The sequence below is a fragment of the Solea solea genome, unplaced genomic scaffold, assembly GCF_958295425.1.
Source record: "Solea solea unplaced genomic scaffold, fSolSol10.1 scaffold_50, whole genome shotgun sequence".
NCBI classification, from domain to species: Eukaryota; Metazoa; Chordata; class Actinopteri; order Pleuronectiformes; family Soleidae; genus Solea; species Solea solea.
The window spans coordinates 140001-150000 of record NW_026704040.1 but is presented as its reverse complement, the minus strand read 5'-3'; positions in this window follow the sequence as shown (position 1 = coordinate 150000).

Genomic DNA, 10000 nt, shown 5'->3' with positions numbered 1-10000 from the left:
GTTGGTCCCGTGCCGCTCGGACGTGTACTTTTCGATGGGCGGGGCTTTGAAAAGTCGCCTTTTCCGACCTTTGAGTGCTCGCCTTTGCCACAAAAATGGACCAAACTGCCTGAAACTTGGCCTGCGGTCCTTTCCAGAGACCCTTATCTGTATTCCAGAGTCCCAACTCTGTAGACCCTCAGCAAAGCTAACTAGCTCTGTGGGGGCGCTATCGCAACGGGACAAAACAATCCCAACAGGAGACTGTATGGCGCACGACATAGTCGAAAATCAGACCCCTGGCTGGATGCGTTTATGAATGGTTACAAAAAACATACCCGAACGGCTGACCTTTGACCTTTCCGAAGGCCGCACGGGTCCGAAACTCGGCACCCTGGATCGGCCTTTGTTCCCGATACACATACTGGAAGATCGGACCCCTGGCTCAATGCCTTTAGGATTTATTGCCAAAAACTTAGGGTTAAGGCTGAATGTCACTGATCGCCCCCAAACTGCTGACCTCTGACCTTTCCGCAGGCCGCACGGGTCTCAAACTCGGTGCACGGGATGAGACTTTGTCCCTGATACACATACTGAATTTTCAGACCCGTAGCTCAATGTCTTCTGGAATTTATTGAAGAAAAGACAGTTTCCCGCCTTTTTTACGTTTGAATTTCACAGACTGTCTTTTAGGCCGCTGCGCGGCGACCTTTGACCCCAGAGCCCCCCATAATCGGAACAGAGGATCCTCCGGAGTCACTGAACAATAATCTGGAAAAACAGACTCCTGGCTCGATGCGTTTATGAATTATTACAAAAATTGAAGGGGTTCTCAGCATCTACTGTGGTCTGTCTGCAGAAAAGGCAACTCCAGGATTTGAACCCCGTCCGCCTGGGTTGGAAGCTGCCGCTCTACCACGTGAGCCACACATCTGGTTGTATGGGGAATGACCATGATCAATGATAAATCAAAAAAAAAAAAAAAAAAAAAAAAAAAAATAGGTAAATGACGTGGGGGGGACTTTCGGAAGGTCGCGCGAGCCGTCACACTGAAACAGCCTGAGTACTTGGCTGTCAATCTGCGCCTCGTCCAGAAAAGCTACTCGCGGGTATCGAACACGGGACGCCTGGGTTGAAAGCTGATGCTTTACCGGGTAAGCCACATGACTGACTCGTTTCTCAAGTAAAAAAAAAAAGTTATATATTATGACCTTCAATGATGAATGTGAAAAAAAAAACATTTGTCCCCGCCCCCCTCTGCATCTACCCCGACGCCGTCTGCACCTGCAACAGAGAGAGAGGAGAGGAGTTAGTGGATGAAGGAGCTGGAGTTTGAGCTGGACAGTTTTTTGAGAGTTTTTTGAGAGTCTTTGGAAAGTGAGAGACAAGAGGGTCTGTTTGATTTGCAAACGTAAGTATTATTTTAAAACTATTTAAAAAGTTAAATAATGATGATATTTATAATCATAAAGAATTAAATAATGATGATATTAATAATAATAATAATAATGATAATCAAAATGTGTTTATTGTGTTTAGTTATGTTTGTTTGGTGCGCATTGGGTGTTTTTTTAATGTGTTTATTGGGTTTTTCGTCGAGTTTTGTCGAAGTGCCATAGAGACGCGTCAATTAAGTGCTTGTTAAGTGTCATGCTCTGTCCATGCGCTGTTCACGTGATGGCCAGGGAACACGCAGATAGTAACTGGTGATACCTTAATAATAACAATAATAACAATAATAATAATAAACTAATAATAATAATAATAATTATAATAATAATAATAATTATTATAATAATAAAAATGTAATAAAAAAATAATTAAACAATGATGATAGTAATAATAATAATTTAAACACTCGAAATGTGTTTATTGTGTTTAGTTATGTTTGTTTGGTGCGCATTGGGTGTTTTTTTAATGTGTTTATTGGGTTTTTCGTCGAGTTTTGTCGAAGTGCCATAGAGACGCGTCAATTAAGTGCTTGTTAAGTGTCATGCTCTGTTCATGCGCTGTTCAGGTGATGGCCAGGGAACACGCAGATAGCAACTTAATAATAACAATAATAACAATAACAATAATAAACTAATAATAATAATGATAATAATAATAATAATTATAATAATAATAAACTAATAATAATTACAATAATAACAATAATAATTATAATGATAATAAAAGTATAATAAAGATAACAATAATAATAATAATAATAATTATAATAATAATAAACTAATAATAATTACAATAATAACAATAATAATTATAATGATAATAAAAGTATAATAAAGATAACAATAATAATAATAATAATAATTATAATAATAATAAACTAATAATAATTACAATAATAACAATAATAATTATAATGATAATAAAAGTATAATAAAGATAACAATAATAATAATAATAATAATTATAATAATAATAAACTAATAATAATTACAATAATAACAATAATAATTATAATGATAATAAAAGTATAATAAAGATAACAATAATAATAATAATAATAATTATAATAACATAATAAAGATAATAATAACAACAACAACAACAACAATAATAATAATAATAATGATATTAATAAAAAAACTGTTCATGTTATTTTTTCTTTTTCATCCTTTACTTTTTCAGATGACAAAGCCTAAGAAGCAGGGCGAGTGCCCAATTTGTGGGAAGGTGCTCGTGTCGGTGGCCAAGCACCTACGGCTTAGCCATAATTTGGTTAACCCTAAGGAGAGGGCCATCATTAACAACCTGGCAACAGGGAGGACCCGATTGCTACCTGGGCCCTGCCCTATCCCTCTGTGTGCCCCCTACATGCTGAATCTGGAAAAGCACATCAGGGCCCACAAGGACCTCACTGCTGGCCGGATTCAGTCTGAACTTCAGGCGATTAAGCGGAGCACGGCCCTGAAATTGCTGGCCCATTTGAGGGCCAGTAATCCCAGACCGCCGATGGTGTCCTTACTGGACATCGCGGATGCAGAAGAGAACCCAGAGGAGGGGGTGTCTGGCCTGTGCAGGAATCAGACCTGCGTGAATGCAAGGGCCAGGGTCAGAGAGCTCGAGAGGAAGCTGGACGAGGCGACACGTCTCAATGCTGACCTCGCTGTGAGTGAATGAAAAAAACATAGCAATTATAGATTCTATCCATGTTTAATTTCTTTGAATAATGCAATCATTGCGTTGTCAATAATTGTAGTCCTGTTTTCTTTTGCTGTTTGTTTTTCCCTCTTCAGAGACAGCTGAGAGGATTCAAAGAAGGAGCTCCGCGTCGCCAGCGCCCCAGCCTTCAGCAGCTGCTTGCGCAGCCCCCTGCCCGGCCAGCAAGTAGCTCCTCCTCCTCCTCCTCCTCATCTGGGAGTGAGGAGGAGGAAGAGGAGGAGCAGCAACCACCGCAGCAGCAGCGGCGGCGGTCCGCTGCCCTGCTCCAGCCTCAGACAGACTCCTCCTCTGGGACTGAGGAGGAGGAGGAGGAGGAGCAGCAGGAGCAGCAGCAGCAGCCGTCCCCTGCTCCGGTCCTTCTGGTCTCTTCTTCAGAGGAAGAGGAGGAGGAAGATGATGATCCAGAAGAGCCGCCACAGCAGCCACCACAGGCGCCGCGGCTGCCGCTGAAGAGGGCGGATGAGCAGAGGCACCTTTCCTCTCCCCCTCAGGTGAGAAGATAATAGAGTAGTGTAATGCATTGTCATTATCATTTTGCCCAAGTCCAAAGTACTTACCTTAATTCAACTCCCAGCAGAAGAAGAAGAGGGAGGAGGAGGAGGAGCAGCAGCAGCAGCAGCAGCAGCAGCGGCGGCGGTCCGCTGCCCTGCTCCAGCCTCAGACAGACTCCTCCTCTGGGACTGAGGAGGAGGAGGAGGAGGAGCAGCAGGAGCAGCAGCAGCAGCCGTCCCCTGCTCCGGTCCTTCTGGTCTCTTCTTCAGAGGAAGAGGAGGAGGAAGATGATGATCCAGAAGAGCCGCCACAGCAGCCACCACAGGCGCCGCGGCTGCCGCTGAAGAGGGCGGATGAGCAGAGGCACCTTTCCTCTCCCCCTCAGGTGAGAAGATAATAGAGTAGTGTAATGCATTGTCATTATCATTTTGCCCAAGTCCAAAGTACTTACCTTTATTCAACTCCTGTCAGAAGAAGAAGAGGGAGGAGGAGGAGGAGCAGCAGCAGCAGCAGCAGCAGCAGCAGCAGCCGTCCTCTGCTCCGGTCCTTCCTCGCTCTGACTCAGAGGGAGAGGAGGAGGAGGAGGAGGAGGAAGATGAGCCGCCGCAACAGCCGCCGCCGCCGCCGCCGCAGCCGCTGCAGCCGCTGCAGCAGCCACGGCTGCTGCTGAAGAGGGTGGATGAGCAGAGGCACCTTTCCTCTCCCCCTCAGGTGAGAAGATAATAGAGTGGTGTAATTCATTGTCGTTATCATTTTGCCCAAGTCCAAAGTACTTACCTTTATTCAACTCCTGTCAGAAGAAGAAGAGGGAGGAGGAGGAAGAGGAAGAGGAGGAGGAGGAGGAGCAGCAGGAGGAGGAGCAGCAGGAGCAGCAGCAGCAGCAGCAGCAGCAGCCCCCTGCTCCGGTCCTTCCTCGCTCTGACTCAGAGGAAGAGGAGGAGGACGAAGATGAGCCGCCGCAGCAGCCGCCGCCGCTGAAGAGGGCGGATGAGCAGAGGCACCTTTCCTCTCCCCCTCAGGTGAGAAGATAATAGAGTGGTGTAATTCATTGTCGTTATCATTTTGCCCAAGTCCAAATACTTACCTTAATTCAACTCCCAGCAGAAGAAGAAGAAGAAGAAGAAGAGGCAGGAGGAGGAGGAGGAGGAGGAGCAGCAGCAGCAGCAGCAGCCGTCCCCTGCTCCGGTCCTTCCTCGCTCAGACTCAGAGGAAGAGGAGGAGGACGAAGATGAGCCGCCGCAGCAGCCGCCGCCGCCGAAGAAGAGGGCGGCAAAGCAGCGACACCTTTCCTCTCCCCCTCAGGTGAGAGGAAAGGTGTCGCTGCTATAGAGTAGTGTAATTCATTGTCATTATCATTTTGCCCAAGTCCAAAGTACTTACCTTTATTCAACTCCTGTCAGAAGAAGAAGAGGGAGGAGGAGGAAGAGGAAGAGGAGGAGGAGGAGGAGGAGGAGGAAGAGGAGCCGCCGCAGCAGCCACCGCCGCCGAAGAAGAGGGTGGCAAAGCAGCGTCACCTTTCCTCTCCCCCTCAGGTGAGAGGAAAGGTGTCGCTGCTATAGAGTAGTGTAATTCATTGTCATTATCATTTTGCCCAAGTCCAAAGTACTTACCTTTATTCAACTCCCAGCAGAAGAAGAAGAAGAAGAAGAAGAGGCAGGAGGAGGAGGAGGAGGAGGAGCAGCAGCAGCAGCAGCAGCCGTCCCCTGCTCCGGTCCTTCCTCGCTCAGACTCAGAGGAAGAGGAGGAGGACGAAGATGAGCCGCCGCAGCAGCCGCCGCCGCCGAAGAAGAGGGCGGCAAAGCAGCGACACCTTTCCTCTCCCCCTCAGGTGAGAGGAAAGGTGTCGCTGCTATAGAGTAGTGTAATTCATTGTCATTATCATTTTGCCCAAGTCCAAAGTACTTACCTTTATTCAACTCCTGTCAGAAGAAGAAGAGGGAGGAGGAGGAAGAGGAAGAGGAGGAGGAGGAGGAGGAGGAGGAAGAGGAGCCGCCGCAGCAGCCACCGCCGCCGAAGAAGAGGGCGGCAAAGCAGCTTCACCTTTCCTCTCCCCCTCAGGTGAGAAGATAATAGAGTAGTGTAATTCATTGTCATTATCATTTTGCCCAAGTCCAAAGTACTTACCTTTATTCAACTCCTGTCAGAAGAAGAAGAGGGAGGAGGAGGAAGAGGAAGAGGAGGAGGACACAGCCAATGAGGAGGTTAGTGTAGAATCATTGAGCACATGTGGTCATGTGGTAGAGGTGTTATTGATGTTTTGTTTTGCTTTTCCAGCAGTCAAGTTGGACACGTAACCAACGTAAACTCTTCCGTGCAATGCGGCCCTACTTCTCTGGCCGAAGCAGGGGCTCATTTATTCGGGGCATTGAGTTTGGCACCTCCATGAGTAAGACTTAACACATTGTGTATGTGTGCAGGTGTGTGTTGAGTGTTTTCTCGCTACATTCATCGTCATGTGTGTTTCATCTTTTCAGATGCATACATGGAGGAATATGCCGAGTACACCTACTGTCCCGAGGGAACAACAAAAATGAAGGAGAATGCACAGACGAAGGTCAGCCGGGCCAAGGTTTTCATAAAGTATCTTTGCCTCGGCTGCCCTTCTCTGGCACTCTGGGACTGGACATTTTTGTTCAACATCCCCCTCCTGAAGTTGTAAGTAGTGAATGCACGGAGGATAAGCATGTTCCTTCTTTGCAAGTCTTTTGCTTAGGTTTTGATGATGATGATGATGAAGTAGTATCGGAAAGATGTGACTGAAACTAAATCCAGACTGGTCTTCTTTCTACAGTTACCCTGCTCTCCTGCGCAATGTTGGCCTGGCCCCAACGACAGTTGCGCTGTATGTGGGCCAGGCCATATCGTTCCTGGAACACTTGAGGGACACGCCGCCCAAGCACTGCCGCCTTAAGACCTCCCAGGTCAATGTCCTCGTGAGGGAATTGAGGAAAGTCTACAGAGACCTTGGGAGGAAACTCCTTGGACACCAGTCGCTTGTTAAACAGGACAAGCAGCAGCGGCTGGTGTCCAAGGAGGACCTGGCCCAGTGTCGGGCCTTGGCCAGGGCCAAAATGCCTGAATTGCTTGGTGAGTCTGTATTGCCTATCTCTCTCTCCCTCTCTTTCTCTCTCACACACTTTTTGTCAGAGCTTGCCAGAGTGCACCGGGCTTGATATCCCCGGTGCGCCCAAGCCCCCCGAACTTCATTCCTCCCCCAGAGTGCACCGGGCTTGATATCCCCGGTGTGCCCAAGCCCCCCGAACTTCATTCGTCCCTACTTTCTGTCTCTTACTCTAATTACAGAGGACATGAGAAAGGCGCCAGCCAGAGACCCCAGGACCCGCTATAGGTTCTTCGGGTACCTGGCGGCCTACCTCTCCTGTATATATGGCCACAGGTCAGGCGTCCTGACTAAAATGAAAGTCAAGGAGGTAAAGGACGCCGTGGGAGATGAGAAGGCGGGCTACCTGGTCAATGTAAGTATCATTTTAATCTCATTCCCAAACTTTTCCCAACACTTAGACGTCAATTTTTGTTCATGTACCACACTTACAAATTGGCGGTGTCATACTTTGTCTCCTGCAGGTAATGGAGCACAAGACGGTTCGCAAATTTGGTGTGGCGCAGATCTACCTGACAGGCGAAGAGTATGGGTGGTGCAGCGAGTGGCTCCGCCTCCGACAGCGGGCGGTCCCCACCAACCCCTACTTTCTCTCCGCCCTTGGCCGCGGCGAGGCCAAGGATCTTGTTAAATATTTCCGGAAGGCCTGGAAAGAGATGGGCTTGAGGGGATCGCCCACGCTCATGGACATCAGGTCGGCGGTGGCGACCTATGTAGGTGTCAAAAAAACATGATGAGGATTTGCTCAATTTGTGGCCTGTCAGTTGTGTTCGTCACACTGAAACTTGTTCATTAATGCCTCATTTTCTTTTCTCTAGAATTTTGAGTCCAATGATTCAGAAGTGCGGCAGCATGTGGCCACCTTCATGTGCCACGACGTCCGGACGCAGGAGCGTTTCTACTCCCTTCACAACACCTTGACACGAGCGAAGCAGATGAGGGAGCTCTTTGTCTGCATGTCCCTCAGAAGAGGAGCACATGCTCCCTCATCTGCTTCCGCTCTGTCCTCCACCTCTGCGCCCTCCACGCCCTCCACCTCTGAGCCATCCACCTCCACGCCCTCCACCTCTGAGCCATCCACGCACGACACTGCTGAGGAGGAGAGGGATCCAAAGGTAAGTTAAAATAAAACCTTGCAATTGCTATCACACCACAGTCCAAGTTCACTAATCTCATGTGTACCTTTTCTTTGTTTTGAAGCTTACCCCATGGAAGTATGGGCCCTCTCCCTCACAGCTATTGGTTAAAAAGATTAAAGTGAGGGTTGGCTTCAGCCCTAAAAAAAAGTTTCCGTCCAGGGCCAGGAGGACATGAGTGTCTGTCTGTCTATGTGTGTGTGAGTGTGTTCAAAAAAAAAAAAAAAAATAAATAAAAAAAAAAAACAAAAAAAAAAAAACAAAAAAAAAAACAAAAACAAAAAAACAAAAAAAAAAGGTTCAGTGTGTCTATTTTTTATTTTTGTTGTATTTTTCTTGTTTCTGTTCTAGTTTTTATTTTGTTGTATTTTTTGGCTTTGTTTCTTGTATTTATTTTTGTTGTATTTTTCTTGTTTCTGTTCTAGTTTTTATTTTGTTTTATTTTTTTGTTTGGTTTCTTGTTTTTATTTTTGTTGTATTTTTCTTGTTTCTGTTCTAGTTTTTATTTTGTTTTATTTTGGTTCCATTTTTTATTTTATTTTATTTTTTTTACCTCCACATGGGCACTGCCGTGACGTGGCGTGGAGGCTTACAGCCTGTGTGATATCACAGCCTCTGGATTTTCTCAGAGGCTCTAAGATCACACAGGCTAACCAAAATGCCCTGAAAACACAACTTCCCTCATTTCCTTGTTTCCAGGTGTATGTGCACATTATTTGATAACCAAAGCGTCAGACGACAAGTCTTCATCTGAAAAGGTTGGTAAGACCCACCAAGACCACCCCCAGTGCCCGCATAACCTCACCCTGAGGAGCTTAGTATCACTTGTGTAAATCCTTGAGATTCTGGGGCCTTGGGTCAACTTATCATGCCCAGAGTAAGTGGTGGCACTTGGGTAAATCGTTGAGATCCGGGGGCCTTGGGTCAACTTGTGATGCCCAGAGTAAGTGGTGGCACTTGGGCAAATTCTGTAGATCCGGGGTTCTTGGGAGAACTCTGGATGCCTTGGCCGCGGCACTTTGTTGCAGGATGTTGTAATTTCAGGGGACTTCATGAGGGAATTAGGTGCCCCGTATTTAAGTAAATTCAGGGGCCTAATTCCCTCATGAAGTCCCCTGAAATTACAACGTCCTGCGACAAAGTGCCTCGGGCGTGGCATCCCCGTTGCGCCCAAGCCCCCCGAACTTCATTCCTCCCCCAGAGTGCTCCGGGCTTGATATCCCCGTTGCGCCCAAGCCCCCCGAACTTCATTCCTCCCCCAGAGTGCTCCGGGCTTGATATCCCCGTTGCGCCCAAGCCCCCCGAACTTCATTCCTCCCCCAGAGTGCTCCGGGCTTGATATCCCCGTTGCGCCCAAGCCCCCCGAACTTCATTCCTCCCCCAGAGTGCTCCGGGCTTGATATCCCCGTTGCGCCCAAGCCCCCCGAACTTCATTCCTCCCCCAGAGTGCACCGGGCTTGATATCCCCGTTGCGCCCAAGCCCCCCGAACTTCATTCGTCTCCCAGAGTGCTCCGGGCTTGATATCCCCGTTGCGCCCAAGCCCCCCGAACTTCATTCGTCCCCCAGAGTGCTCCGGGCTTTATATCCCCGTTGCGCCCAAGCCCCCCGAACTTCATTCCTCCCCCAGAGTGCACCGGGCTTGATATCCCCGGTGCGCCCAAGCCCCCCGAACTTCATTCGTCCCCCAGAGTGCTCCGGGCTTTATATCCCCGTTGCGCCCAAGCCCCCCGAACTTCATTCCTCCCCCAGAGTGCACCGGGCTTGATATCCCCGGTGCGCCCAAGCCCCCCGAACTTCATTCCTCCCCCAGAGTGCTCCGGGCTTGATATCCCCGTTGCGCCCAAGCCCCCCGAACTTCATTCCTCCCCCAGAGTGCACCGGGCTTGATATCCCCGTTGCGCCCAAGCCCCCCGAACTTCATTCCTCCCCCAGAGTGCACCGGGCTTGATATCCCCGTTGCGCCCAAGCCCCCCGAACTTCATTCCTCCCCCAGAGTGCACCGGGCTTGATATCCCCGTTGCGCCCAAGCCCCCCGAACTTCATTCGTCCCCCAGAGTGCTCCGGGCTTTATATCCCCGGTGCGCCCAAGCCCCCCGAACTTCA